The sequence below is a fragment of the Phalaenopsis equestris genome, unplaced genomic scaffold (genome assembly GCF_001263595.1).
Source record: "Phalaenopsis equestris unplaced genomic scaffold, ASM126359v1 Scaffold000732, whole genome shotgun sequence".
NCBI lineage: Eukaryota > Viridiplantae > Streptophyta > Magnoliopsida > Asparagales > Orchidaceae > Phalaenopsis > Phalaenopsis equestris.
In genome coordinates, this window is record NW_018165172.1 from 88,636 (window position 1) to 102,601 (window position 13,966).

Genomic DNA, 13,966 nt, shown 5'->3' on the forward strand with positions numbered 1-13,966 from the left:
CAATCGAATATATATATATAGCTTCGCATACTCATATCAGTTGGTCGGACATCTACTTGTCAGTTGGTTCTCTATTTTAAGAATTATAATAGGAAATAATTTATTCTTATAAAAAGTTATGAGAAATAAATTATTTTCCTAATATAAGGAGATATTTCTTTTTCTATTTTATATTTATTTCCTTGAATTATGAATCATTTGTTTTCATATTTTATGTTATTTCCTATATCTCCTAATAATTAATGTAGATTAATTATTGGAGATATCATGTGATATATCTTTCCTTTCATATCATTCCTTTTTTTATTATTTTTCATATTACAGGATTCTTGTAAGAGTTATTTATACCCCCGTTCATATTAATGAAATAATCAAGTATTTCACATTATTCTAAATTTGAACATGGTATCGGAGCCAGGTCTCGTACTCTAGCCACCGACCCTCCTTTGAAATTGTTGGATTCTCTTCCTATCATCCTCTATGTAGGAAGGGAGGGACACTCATCTTGATATTTGAAACAACGATTTTTTCTTCTTCTTCAAATCCCTAATTCCCCGCCGCCTCGTTAGGTTACAACAACCATGGAAAGAATCACAAAGATGCGCTCCCTTGAGTTCGATATTGATGCTGCCTCAGAGTCCAAACCAGAGGCGTTACCCTATTGCCTTCCTCGGGTCCGCGCATCTGCATCAACCTCAGCAGCATGGTCGTCAAGCCTCCAACCAGCAATGGCGGAGGGAGCAATCTTGACATCAGATATGACACTGATGATCCACATCGTGGTTCCCTGCCGCATCAACGCCTACTTAATTCTTTGCAAGATGTTCATCCCCGTGATTCTCCGTCGTCCAGACGACGCCGTGGGGGCTACTCGTCGTTGCATCGTCGGAGGTCTTCTGACGAACTCCGCTACCGTGCGCCCCAACCTGGTCTACAGCGTTATGGTTCTGCGATTGGTCTTCGACGGTGCTGATTCCCTCTGGGGTTCTATCTACAACACCTAAGAAACCATGATAGCAAAGATGTTTTGCAGTTTGGTCAGACATTACCACAAACCATCCAAAAACTTCATATGTTATATCCTCCTATGCCGGCACCAGCGATGGGGCTCCAACCAGGGCGACACAAGCGATGCCGTCACCCGCCTCATCATCATTCCGTCGGAGATATCACTGTCGTGGATCGAACAATGCCGACAAAACCCATCGCCGACCCTTCCTCCTGCAGTATTTTTTCTTCATTGCCAAAGCGTCAGGGGGAGCTACGTTTCTAGCCGACCATTTCTCATGCAGTTTTTTTTTTATTCCCTTTCAAAGCGTCAAGGGGAGCTGTGTTTCCAACCGGTCATTTCTCTTTGCAGTATTTTTTTTCTTCCCTGCCAAAGCGTCAGGGGGAGCTGTCTTTCTAGCCGGCCATTTCTCCTGCAGTATATTTTCTTCCCTAGTGTTTCAGCCGCCCTTTCTTCTGCTGCTTTCTCTGTCAACAGAATTTACTGAGTATGATTTACATTTTTTTTTTTGCAGCCAACGAGACAATCACGGTCAACTAAAAATCAGTTTTCCTGTAGGTTGTGTCTTTCCCTGCAAAACTCAAAATTCAGCCAAGTCTGAATCCAACAAATTCAACCAAGCTCGATAAGCTAACGATCTGAATACGAACACATTTTGTGTTCGAAATATAAACGAGCCGAACACGAACAATAATATTTTTTAACAAGTCAAACCGAGTTTAGCCTAAGCTTGCTCACGTTCGACTTGTTTACACCCCTGTGTATACTTGCATGCAAAGTCAATCTTGGGTAAACCAAACACAAAATTTAATTTTGAAAATTTATTCAGTGCGTGCAAACTTGCATAACATAGTTTTCTATGCCATAGCAAAAAATCTTCAATGCTAGTTTTAAAACATATAATTCTAAAATTCTCTAAAAGAACAACATCTAGTATGTAAACATTATTATTTCTATTTCCAACAAGCACAACTTGAGCCATTTAATTTAATTAAATATTGTGATGAATAAAAAATAATTTCATAACTCTTACCACATAAATGACTTACACTCAAAAAGATTATGAGTTAGATCATCAACTAGTAAAACATTTTCTATAGTAGTAAGTTTTTACCTAGACAGACAATTTCAGTGACTTTTTTTTAATGATATCTCCAAGTATAACTTGTCATGCATACTTTAGTTCTAATGATGCAAATCGAGTATGATCACTTGTTATGTGTCATAAGCATCCCCTATTTAAATATCACATGCCTTCATTGATTTCATTTTAGAGACATGCCTGCAAAAATCAAATCAATTAGTTAATTTAAGGCCATTTTCAATAGAACTAAAAAAATGCCTATTTTCAATAGAGATTGGAGTTAGGCTGAAAATCTGTCAAGGTATATTGATGACATTATGTATCATGAAATCTTTCTTAGAGTTTAGGCAGGGGTTTGAAGGTTAAAGCCACAAGATAGGGCCCAGAGTTTCAAATCAATTTGATGGACCCATAAAGAGTCTAATAGAAAGATTAAACTTATCATAAAAGAAGAAGAGAAGAATAAGTAACCAACGAAGTTTCCATAAGAAAGCCTGTGAGGATTGTTTTCTTTTGTTGCCACCATAGCTCTCGAAAGACTTCTATCTAAATTATTGAACACAACAGTTTAAGAATAATATATTATCTTGAAAAATTAAACGTTAATTTAAAATGGATTCAATCATTCAGATGAGGAAAAACCTTAGAATTTATAAATCTGCGGAACTAAGATTTTTCCCTTATCTTATGGGTGTAAGATAATGTTTATTTTAATTTTAGGGTCTCGTTCTATACAAGGGCAAACTCTCATAGTTAACTTAGGGATATGAGCCTTAAAGAAAACTCTCGATTAATGTGATAAGTCAAATTGCATGAGATTAGACTTTCATAATTGAAGTGATTACAAGTAGAGTGTCCAAATTAAAAGAATTAAGTTCCAAGGAGTGGGACTTATAGTCTGATGATGATGTGACTTGGGAAAGACCTAAAAGTGTAAGATGAAATTCGAGGAATGTCAATCAAAAGATTTGAAAGGGACTGAAGATGAGTTTGAGCTAACTAAGTGAAGTCAAAAGATAAATCGGGTATACTAGATTTGACCGACATAAATGATTTGAAACCTTAAAATAAGGATAGAGTCAGACAGGAAAGGAATTCTGGATAAAAATGAAATCTTAGACTCTATAAAGTAATCTATAAGTGGACTAACCTAAATTTTGGGAATAATGTCTCCGGGCAAGATGCCAATGACTTTCTGCCACTCTGAGAACACGTCGACTATGACTAGCCTCATAATCAGGAATCCCCCTTGAATGCTGTAATATATAGGATTTGTAGCTTCAAAGCAGTCTAAAATACCTTCGTCAGTAACCACAGGTTACTTCATTCTAAGGCATGCCTTTTAGTCGCATGGGGCATGTTTTTTGTTTTGTATGTCTTAGTCCTCAGCACTGACTAAGGTACCTAGACTAACCTGGGCTTTTATACTCAAACTAACCTGGGTTAATTGTGTGGCCCTCCATTTGGTGTCTAAGTAAGCTAACCTAAGGTTCATGTCGGTTCTACCCAGGTTATGTTCTCATTCTTTATCTTGGTGTGTTTTAGATATTTATTTGAAGTTTGATATTTTAATTCATGTCTTGTTAGAACTCATAGGTTTGTTAGTCATTTTGTGAAATCAAACTTTTTTAAACTCTTAAATTTGTTTTCTTTGAGATTTGATTTTTGGTATTTGTAGAGAAAACTAAGAAGTTTTCATCCTCGTTTTTATTTTATATGTATTTTTTTTATTTATGTTTGATTTTTTATCATGAAATAGCTTATGAAATGAAACATGAGATGACATACATAAAATAACACATATACTTTAGAATTAGATTAAACTTGGGATAGGGTCGAGCCGAGGAAAGCTTAATTTCTAGTTTAGGTTAGCTTAAGATCGAGCTAAGGTATGATATAAGTCAGCTGATTTGGGTTTGCATCAGACATAGGCTGACTCGAGTTAAGTTGGGTTGGTTTTAGGTTGGCCCGAGTTGGCTTAGGTTGGATTTAGGTTGACCCAGGTTAAGGTGGGTTGACTCGGGTTGATTTAGGTTTGATCTGGTTTAAGCTGGGTTGAATCAGGTTGGCTTATGTTTGATTTGAGTTTGACTCGGGTTAAGTTGGGTTGACATGAGTTGGCTTAGGTTTGATTTTGGTTGACTTAGATTAGGTTTGAGTTGACCAGGGTTAACCCAGGTTGGATTAGTTTTAATTTGAGTTTGACCTGGGTTAATCTAGGTTGACCCGGGTTGGCTTAGGGGTTGACTTAGGTTTGAACTGGGTTGTGCTGGGTTTGATTTGAGTTTAGGCTAGACCTAGGTTGGGCCAGGTTTAGGTTAGGTTAGGGTTTGTGTTAGATCTGGGTTGGGTCAGATCTTGGTTTAGGGTTTAGGTTAGACATGTGTTGGGTCAGGTTTAGGTTTAGGTTTAGGGTTTGAGTTAGATTTAGGTTGGTTCAGGTCTAGGTTTAGGTTTTAGAATTTAGGTTGGACCTGGTTTGGGTCAGGTCTAGATTTAGGTTTAAGGTTTGGGACCTAGGTTGGTTTAGGTCTAGGTTTAGGTTTAAGGTTTGGGTTGGGTCAAATCTAAGTTTAGGTTTAGGGTTTGGTTTGGACCTTGGACTAAGTGAGTTAGGGTTAGAACCAAACCCTGAGTCGAACTCAAGCCTAATCCAAGTCTATTGAGTTGACCTATCCTAACTAGACTTAAGAAACTAAATTCTTCAATTAAAAACAAAAGGAAAAAAAAAGTTATCGAAGAGGAGGAGGAGGTTGAGGAGGCTCGCCAGAAATTTCTTCCTCTGCTTGGAGAAAGTTCCAAAGAGTTTGGATGCTTTGTGTGTGTGTGTGTGTGTGTTATGAGGAGTGTTGAAGGTTGCGAAGCAGTCTGATTGAGTGGTCATCGACGGTGAAGATCAATCGAATAGTTAATGAGCCACAGATCACTGCCTGTGAAACGGTGCGACGGTTCATGACCTGAGCCATAAATGAAGGTCACCTATCGATGGTGTGTCAACTGGGCATGGTCACGCTCAAGCCTGACATGACTACACCAGAAACTTTCGGGCATGATCACGCCTGAGCTAGGTGTGACCTTACCGAGATACTTTTTGGAGTGGTCACACCCAGGCCTTGCATGACCACACCAAGCTAAAGAGGAGTAATTTTCATTTTTTGGCCAACCTGGTTGCATGAGAGAAAGAAAAAAATGTTCGTGGAAGTCCCACGTGACAAAAAATGAGGTCAACAATCGATATGATTCTTGCATGATTACTAGTGCTTCACTGCATTTTAGGCATCACAGACCCACAAAGAAGCCTCAACCCTATAATGAAAGTAGTAAAAAAAAGAAATTTTTAAATGGTGAGATGTAGGTATCATTTATCCTACGTTAGAAAACAGATGGGTGAGCCATATCCATTGTGTCCTTAAAAAAATAGGATTGATTATATTTGAAAAGCAAAGAAAGAACTTATATCTATAAGAAATGTTAATAGTTAGAGTATTTGTATAGACTATATGAAATTAAATAGAGCTACAAAGAATTACCCTTTTTCCATGCCTTTTCTTGACCAATTCTTGGATATGTTGGTCAAACACTCTTACTTTTGTTTCATATATGGTTTTTCAGCTTATCATAAAACCACTAGATAAAAGAGTATGATAATTCCACTTTTACTAGTCCTTTTTGAATATTTGTCTTTAGGAGAATGACCTTTGAATTATGTCTACCTTTAAAATGTGCATGATTTATGATAGGCTTATCATTTGACTCATGTCATGAACATCTTACAAGGAAGTTACAAAGATGTGAAGAGCTAAATTTAGTCTAAAATTGAGAGAAATTTTGGTTCATGGTCACAAATGGTGTTATTCTAAAATGTAGAATTTCTAACAATGGTATGGAAATAGACCGCTCTAAATATGTCATAAGAAAAATACCTCCTCCCACATCTATTCGTGGGACTAGGAGCTTCTTAGGGCACATGATTCTATAGAAAGTGCATTAAAGGATTATCCAAAATTACTAAATATTTATATGGCCTAATGGAAAAAAAAACATGTTTCTTTTCATTTTGATAGTGAGTGTGTTGAAACTTTCAAGCTTCTTAAATAAAAAGCTAATCACCACACTAGTTATATCAGCTCCCCATTGTCATTACCGTTTTGAATGGATGTATGATGTGAGTGATTATGTAATCAAGTCAGTCCGTCCTTAGACAATGGACAAATAAGACCTTTTATGTCATCTTAATAATTCTCAAATTAATTACATTTAATGCAAGGGCTTGATCTAGAACTACAATCTTTCCAATTTTGGCGCTTTCAACTAAATGTGGGGTCTTGATTTATAATCGCAAATATCACTAAATCAGAACCTTAGATCCCTCATTTTCTACTGCACAAAGTTTTCCTTGCATTGTTCATTGTAGGGTTGTCAAGTTGGCTTGTTGTTCACAAACAACTTGTGTTTGACTCATTAAGCAGCTCCTGTGCCTGTTTCGTTAAGCGTAACGAGCCGAACACGATCAAATTTTTAAAATCAAAATGTAAACGACATATTTATAATACCCACGATCAAATTTTTAAAATCAAAATGTAAACGACCCCGAATGTAAACGACATATTTATAATACCACTAGTTTGTTCGCTTGTGTTCGGCTCAAAAATAAATAAATATATACATAATAAATATTCATGAAATTAAATATTATAAATTATAATTAATTAATTTTTTATACAATTTTTTTTAGAAAAATTATTATTTTAAAAATTAACTATTATTAAAACTTTATATTCTAACCAGTCAATTTTAAACGAACACGAGCAGAACACGAACATGAATATGTTTTTTGAACCAAGCATAAACTCATCGATCGCGAACACGAGCGAATTTCAAATATGGGTCATTTTCTAACACGAGCCAAGTTTGAGCTCGCTCAGCCCTAGTTCATTGTCTTTTATAGAAAAATAAATATTATAGCGTAGCACTTAAATGTTTATTTTATGATACAAAATGACATTTATTTCTTATTTTATTTTTGATAGCCGGAGAGGCTCAAATTATGGCCTACTTAGTGTGACGTCAAGAAGATAGGAATAAAATGGAACAAAAGGAAAGTAAAAAAGAACAAGGCTACTTAAATTCCTAATCTGTATATGAATAGGACCACATAAATTTTACGCACATTTACTTCTTAGCTCACATTTTAAGAATAAACGAGCAAGCCCAACTTATTCTAAATTAGCATTTTGATTAGAGGGTGTAAATGAGTTGAGTCGAGCTCGAGCCACTTTCAACTTGAGCTTAAACTTGATTAATTTTATCGAGTCAAGCTCGAGTTTAAGGGTGCGTTTGGGGCAGCTTGTGCGTTTCAGGATATACAGCTTATCCTGAAACGCGGCCCGCGGGTTGATTGCAGGGTTTGACCCGTGGCCTGCGTGGAGTGTAAAAATGGAACTGCGTTTTCGGATAAACGAGTAAAACACACGATCCAAACGGTACCGCGACGTTTTTAAAAACACCCCCTCACTTATAAGCTGCCCGAAACAGGACCTAAGTCTACATGTTTGCGCGGGCTTACAAGCCCACTTGCTCATTATAAACTAGAAAAAATAATATTAATTTAATGTATTACTATAATAAATTTAATAAATAGAATGAAAAATTAAGAGATAAATAATAAAAAAATTATTTAATATAAAATACAAAATATTTTTAATACTTTAGATAGAAAGTTTTCAAATTTAATATATTTTGAGTATATTTTATATAAATATTATTTTAAATGAGCCCACTCACGAGCTAACGAGTCATGTCCGGGCTAGCTTGAGCTTAGCTTGTTAGCTCATCGAGCTCAGTTCGCGAGAAAATTATCGAGCCGAGTTCGAGCCGACTCACGAGTCAGCTTAACTTACTTACACCCTAAGCATTTTCTTGGAAAATTTTGTAACCATATTACTGAAAAAAAAAAATTACCAAAATGTAAATTTGTAAGCATTTTCCTGGAAAATTTTATTTATGCCAATAATCATACTAAATTAGAAAATGTCTTCACGTGCAAATTAAAAAAAGGCTAATTACATAGAGACCTCCCCAAACATTGGTATTTACATATCAACCCTCAGGTTTATATGGGAGCACATTTTTATACAAAGTGCAATCATTTCCTGCCTGAACTTATAATAATAAAAAATCAGCAGCGAATGATATATTAGGTATTAAAAGATGGCTATTTTTGTAATTTGACATTATGTCTTAGAGTTCATTATAATGTTCATCATTTTCATTAAAAAAAATGGTATTATAAGATTAAGCAAGGTCTATATATGGAAAGAAAAATAAAGTTTATATATCAAAATGGTATTTTACTTGTGTGAATGATTTAACTAAATTGACCAGACCATGTTTTGGAAAAATATGTTCTACAATTTAAATTAAATCATCATTTTGTTTTCAAGCTTGTCATTTGTACAATTGGCCTACAATGCTACATATAGAAGTTGAAACTTTTGAATCCCAAATTTTTTTGTGAACCCACATACTTAACTTAGACCACCTAGAGAGAGAGAGAGAGAGAGAGAGAGAGAGAGAGAGAGAAGAGAGAGGTAAGAGAAAAAAGGTTATATTGAACTTATCACAAGGAGGAAGTGAATACATATAGTATTTTGTATGATTTTATGAATTTCAAGTTAGGCTCTTTGCTCATTGATTTCTTTGAGATGCTAACTATGTTGTATAATTGGCTACACTGGAAAAAAAAATATGTACGAATATATGTAAAAATGGAGTGTCCCCCGTGGCGCTATAAGATGTTAAGCTACCATATGGGCGAGCAACAAACTTAGCTAACGACTACTGAGTTGACAAGTTGACAAATAGGTGAGCCCTTAGGTTGCATAGATCAAGCTGCAAATTGGTAAACATCATGCCAAGTTGATGAGGAGTCTAGTTTTTTAGATTGATTCTGTTAAACTAGAATAAAAAAAATAGATTAAATTTGGATTATATGATGAATCGAACTTTGGTAAACGTGTTTGGACTGTGATGTCGAGAATTTGACCAAACATATTTAGTACCTCTAGTTTCTGTTTCCCATCTTTTAGTAAGTGTACTAAAAAGAATTAGACAATTAGATGGGGAACTAATTAATTAATATTTTTTAATGCAGCGCTTTCAATAATTGACAAGACACCGTGATGTACAAGACACTATTATTTTCATATACATTTCACCAATCTATATATATGAGTTCATATTTCGCCCTTCATAAGCCACATTTTTGAATTTATGTTGCCTACAAAATGATGGAAATCTTGAAGGATAAAATTGATATCATAATCCATAAGATGATGGTCAAATTGTTTGGAAAACAGAAGAATACTGAAGGTTATATAGAGAAGAGTAAAAAGAAGAAAGTAGGATGTGAAGAGTGTGAAGAGTTAAAGGATATGGGGACTCCCTCATAGGATCGAAAAGATAAGCCTTCATCCCATCCTAAGCTCTTCTCAAATGACTTCAAAAGAATGAGCAACATTTATTTTCCTACAAAAATTTATAGTATTATAATGGGCCAGCATAAGATTTTTCTTTATGTTTTAAATAACATAATGTGCAAAAAGATTAAGAGAAAACATTCACATGTTTTTATTAATGATGAATGAAATATTTTGTGATGAATCAAATTTTGATCAAATTGGACTTCCATATTTGAGGTAAGACTGAATCAACCAATGCTCTTAGTCTCCCTTGAGGTTAAATCTACACCGATTATTGAGGATTATGAAAAAGCTACTCCACCACCAATTTAGCTTATAAAAGTGGACTCATCAAAATATAGTGATGATTGGAGACCTCTTGCTTAAGGAAACAATAATTAAAAACTTGGTAAGGGCTTAGAATTTGTTAAATATCTTGAGAGTTGATTCTAGAAAATCACTAATTGTCACCCAGACGAAGTGTCCATAAGAATTATATACTTTGACCTTGAGTTCTCCTATAGTGTTGACAAGTTTGATGCTAACTCTAAACTTAACATTTTGAAGCCAACTGTAGAATCAAACCAAGGAAAACTCATTATGACGTTGGTCAAGGCTAATTTAAACCATTCTTTTCAATTTTTATAAGTGGAAAGTTCAATTTGAAATACTTAATGGACAGTAGGAAGATTCCCACTGAGGTTATTTCAAAGCTTTTTTTTCAATTTTTCATTTTAAAGTTTTATTTCAGGAAGGATTTAAATTCACATCCTCCATGTAATTTTGAGTTAGATTGATGACTATTTGTTATAATCCATTTAGCATGATTTAACTATTTCTACTTAATAAGTATCACACTTATGGTTTTTATGTTGATGTGAGCTTGTACTATATAGTGAGTTTGCCTTGCAAATAGAATAATTCCCCCCCATTCAAAAAATCTTATCCTTTTGATGTTATAGAGGAACTACTTTGATTTTTTGGGAAATTTATAAATCTTTCTTTAATATATTACCTCTCTCATTGTTGGTATTGGTTAAACTTATCTCATAGTTAAACTCTTCTGCAATAATATGACTGAAGGCAAGTTTTAGCAACTAAATTAAAGTCTCAATTGTTGAAGACTAATAACATACTTAACTACTTACGATCATTGCCCTCCAATATATCATGTTATAATTAAATAAGAAAATTTGATGCATGCTAGAAAATTTATGTCGGTAGGGTAACAAATTATTGTCTTAGTGTTGTGCTAGAATCCAACACACACACACAAATGAAAGAGAAAAAAACAGTGGCGACTCCAAAAATTTTTACGTGGAAAACCTGTAAAGGGAAAAACCATGGGTCTGACCTAGTTGCAAAAATCTGCTATTGATCGGTTGTTTGTTAGGTGTGATTGACGATGATTGGTGGTGATCGATGGTGGTTAGTGGTGGTCGACGACGATTGGCGGAGGTCAACGAAGGTCAGCGGTGGTCAATGACGGTAGGCAATGGTTGACGACGGTCGACAATGGTTTACGATAATAGAAAGTAGTCAAAGAAGGTCGACGACAGTTGACGGAAGTCAACGGTGGTTGATGATGATCGACGGTGGTCAACGAAGATCGGCAGTGATGATGAGCTGCAACTCCTCATCAAGGCCTTATGCTCTCTCTCTCTCTCTAGGCTTAAGCTCTCCTTCATGAGAGGGGCACAACTCTATTTATAGTGTTATGGTTACAATTGATGTAAGAATATGAATCATTTTGATTAAATGGTTCAGATAGCTTCCTTTAATCAGACGATGTTTAATGAACATTTGGATGCCTTAATAATGTCAGAATTAAGTGACCTTGGGCTCATTGGATTTGTCTTGTCGAGACGTTTGATTTGACTATAAACTTGTCAGATTCGACACCTGTTTGACCTTCCAAATGAGTCTAGAAATCTTCCAAAAGTGGTTAAATGACTTGATCAAGGCTGATTTGATCGGATTGGACTAACTTTGATGTCGTTAGGTTCCTGTCATCGAGCCGATCAGTTTGACTATAAGTTTGCTGAAATCGGAATAATTGATGAATTTTTATCAAAATTTGAATATATATTGCTCAAGCTATTGTTTTGAGATCCATGTCATGCCTCAAGATTTTTGCTGGATAATGAAAATTTGTTGGCGGTGTATCAGTTGCCCCCTATTTTCGGGCTAGTCCAATTTTGTTGTCCAAAAATATTGATATCTAAAGCTTTTTCATTTTTGTGAGGCATACATTTAAATATATTTATTATAATTTATTATCTTTTGATTTTAAATAAGAATAATATCTATTGCTGCGAATTTTCTAGCACACATCAAAACTATTGAGTGAATGCCTTAAAGTACAGACAAAATTTTCAGCAACTTCTACCCACTGGTGAACTATGCCACAAGCACTTTCTTGAATTTTGTAAAAGAGTTGATCACTCTTAGTGGAAGGTGAGTGAAGGACCTAAGTATAGATCCTTCAATTTCATGAAGAATACATGTTCCTTTAGTGTGTCATTTGATGTCCAGCATAATGATAACAATGTTGAACATAGCCACACAATCTAGTGGATCTATTCACCAACTGTTAAAATCCCAAAATGGAACTTTGAACTTTTTTATAGTTAATCTTCTATAATCTCCATACATAAGGAATTTTCAAACTATACCCTTCTCCTTGCTTCCTTTCTCCTTTCCTCTCTATGAATGTATGTAGAGTCTTTGCTACCGAAAAAACAGGTTTCATCTTCTTCCTCCAGTAGGGTTGATAAAAGTTCCCCTAAAACTATTTGTTGTTTTTTCATGAGGTATCATCATATGGAGGTGCTTTATCACTTCTATGATCATCTTGATGCTTTATTTTCAAACTTCACAAGTCATTTTGCTACAAACTTCTTGCGGTTTTTTACATTAACATGTCTCTATTTCGTCATAAATAACTTCTCAAAATGTCCCGCTTCTAATTTGCGACATCTTAATTCTTAATAGGCCTTACAAGATGTTGAATCCCAAACTATTCATAAACCCACACAACCTAGAGTCAAGTGCTTGAAGAGAAATGAGACAGCTATGAAGAGAGGGAGACAGAGAGATTTGAAATGTTTATTCTTTAGAGGAAGTTAGTACATAGAATATGTAGCCATGTTAATGTGTATAAAATCATGTATCCTGATTTTTAGCTTCGACCTCTTATTTATGAAGTCAAGTAATTGTGGATATGTTTCATAAATGACAACACATGAAGAAGATAAACAATGCAATAAAACATGAAATAATGAATCATGCTTCGTTGCTCTATAAGTAGTAAGTGGGCTTCCAACTTAGCTAATGACCATATCCAACCAGATAAGCTAAGAAATAGATGAACTCTCAAGCTCCTAAGGTCAGATTGTGCATTGGTAAAAATCATGGCTCGTTGAACATTACTATGGTTTGTGTGTCTAATTCTACTGAACTGGCATTTGAATGGATCTAAGAATGAATTGAGTAAATGTTTTCCGCTAGCTACTAGACACATGATCATATAGCAATCACCTCATAATGGAAAATAGTTGCTTTATGGAAAATTTGGAGAGAATGCTTGGTAACTTTCCAAACTTAGAGTAATAAATTGAAATAGTTTGATTGTATGGAATCAATATAAAAAAAAAGTCTATAAGCTATCTTATGGTTATTGCTAGGTTTGTGGATGATCAAATCTCAACATTAATTCATAATTTTGTGATTATTAAATTTCAATATTTTTTGTATAATAATTTATTTCTTTGGGCCCAAAATCTTCATTGCTTTTGATCATTCAGTAGAAAATATCTCACAAAGTTGAGTACAATACATATTCAAATTTTTTTTTTTATAATATTGGTTTGGAATTAATTTATAAGCCAAAAAAATGGTGCAATTACATACATACAACCAAAAAACATGTTATTTACAAATCAATCATCCTCTTTCATCCATTTTCCAAATTCTCACTCAAATATCAAAATTCATGGTAAAACCATAACTAATATTTTACATTTTTTTATGCATTTCTCATTAGTTTGATCGTGACACGTAAATACATTGGTTCAGTAGTTCAAAGAAATCACTTGGATATTTAATTTGTAAATATCAATGTTTCTAGTGGCATGCATGCAAAATATAACTGATTGGGAATATTACTATAGTGAATTGAGATATTGAAAACTCCACATTTATTTTAGATGGAATAGATGGAAATAGATTGGTTCCTCTGCAGCATAATAATTGTCTCCCCCACTCCAAATTTCAGTAGTCTCATTCAATGTATACTTATTCTTATATTTCATGAACTCACATTATTATTTTTTATTTAAAAAAAATAATATCAAATATTTCAAACTATAGAATTATATATATATATATATATATATATATATATATATATAT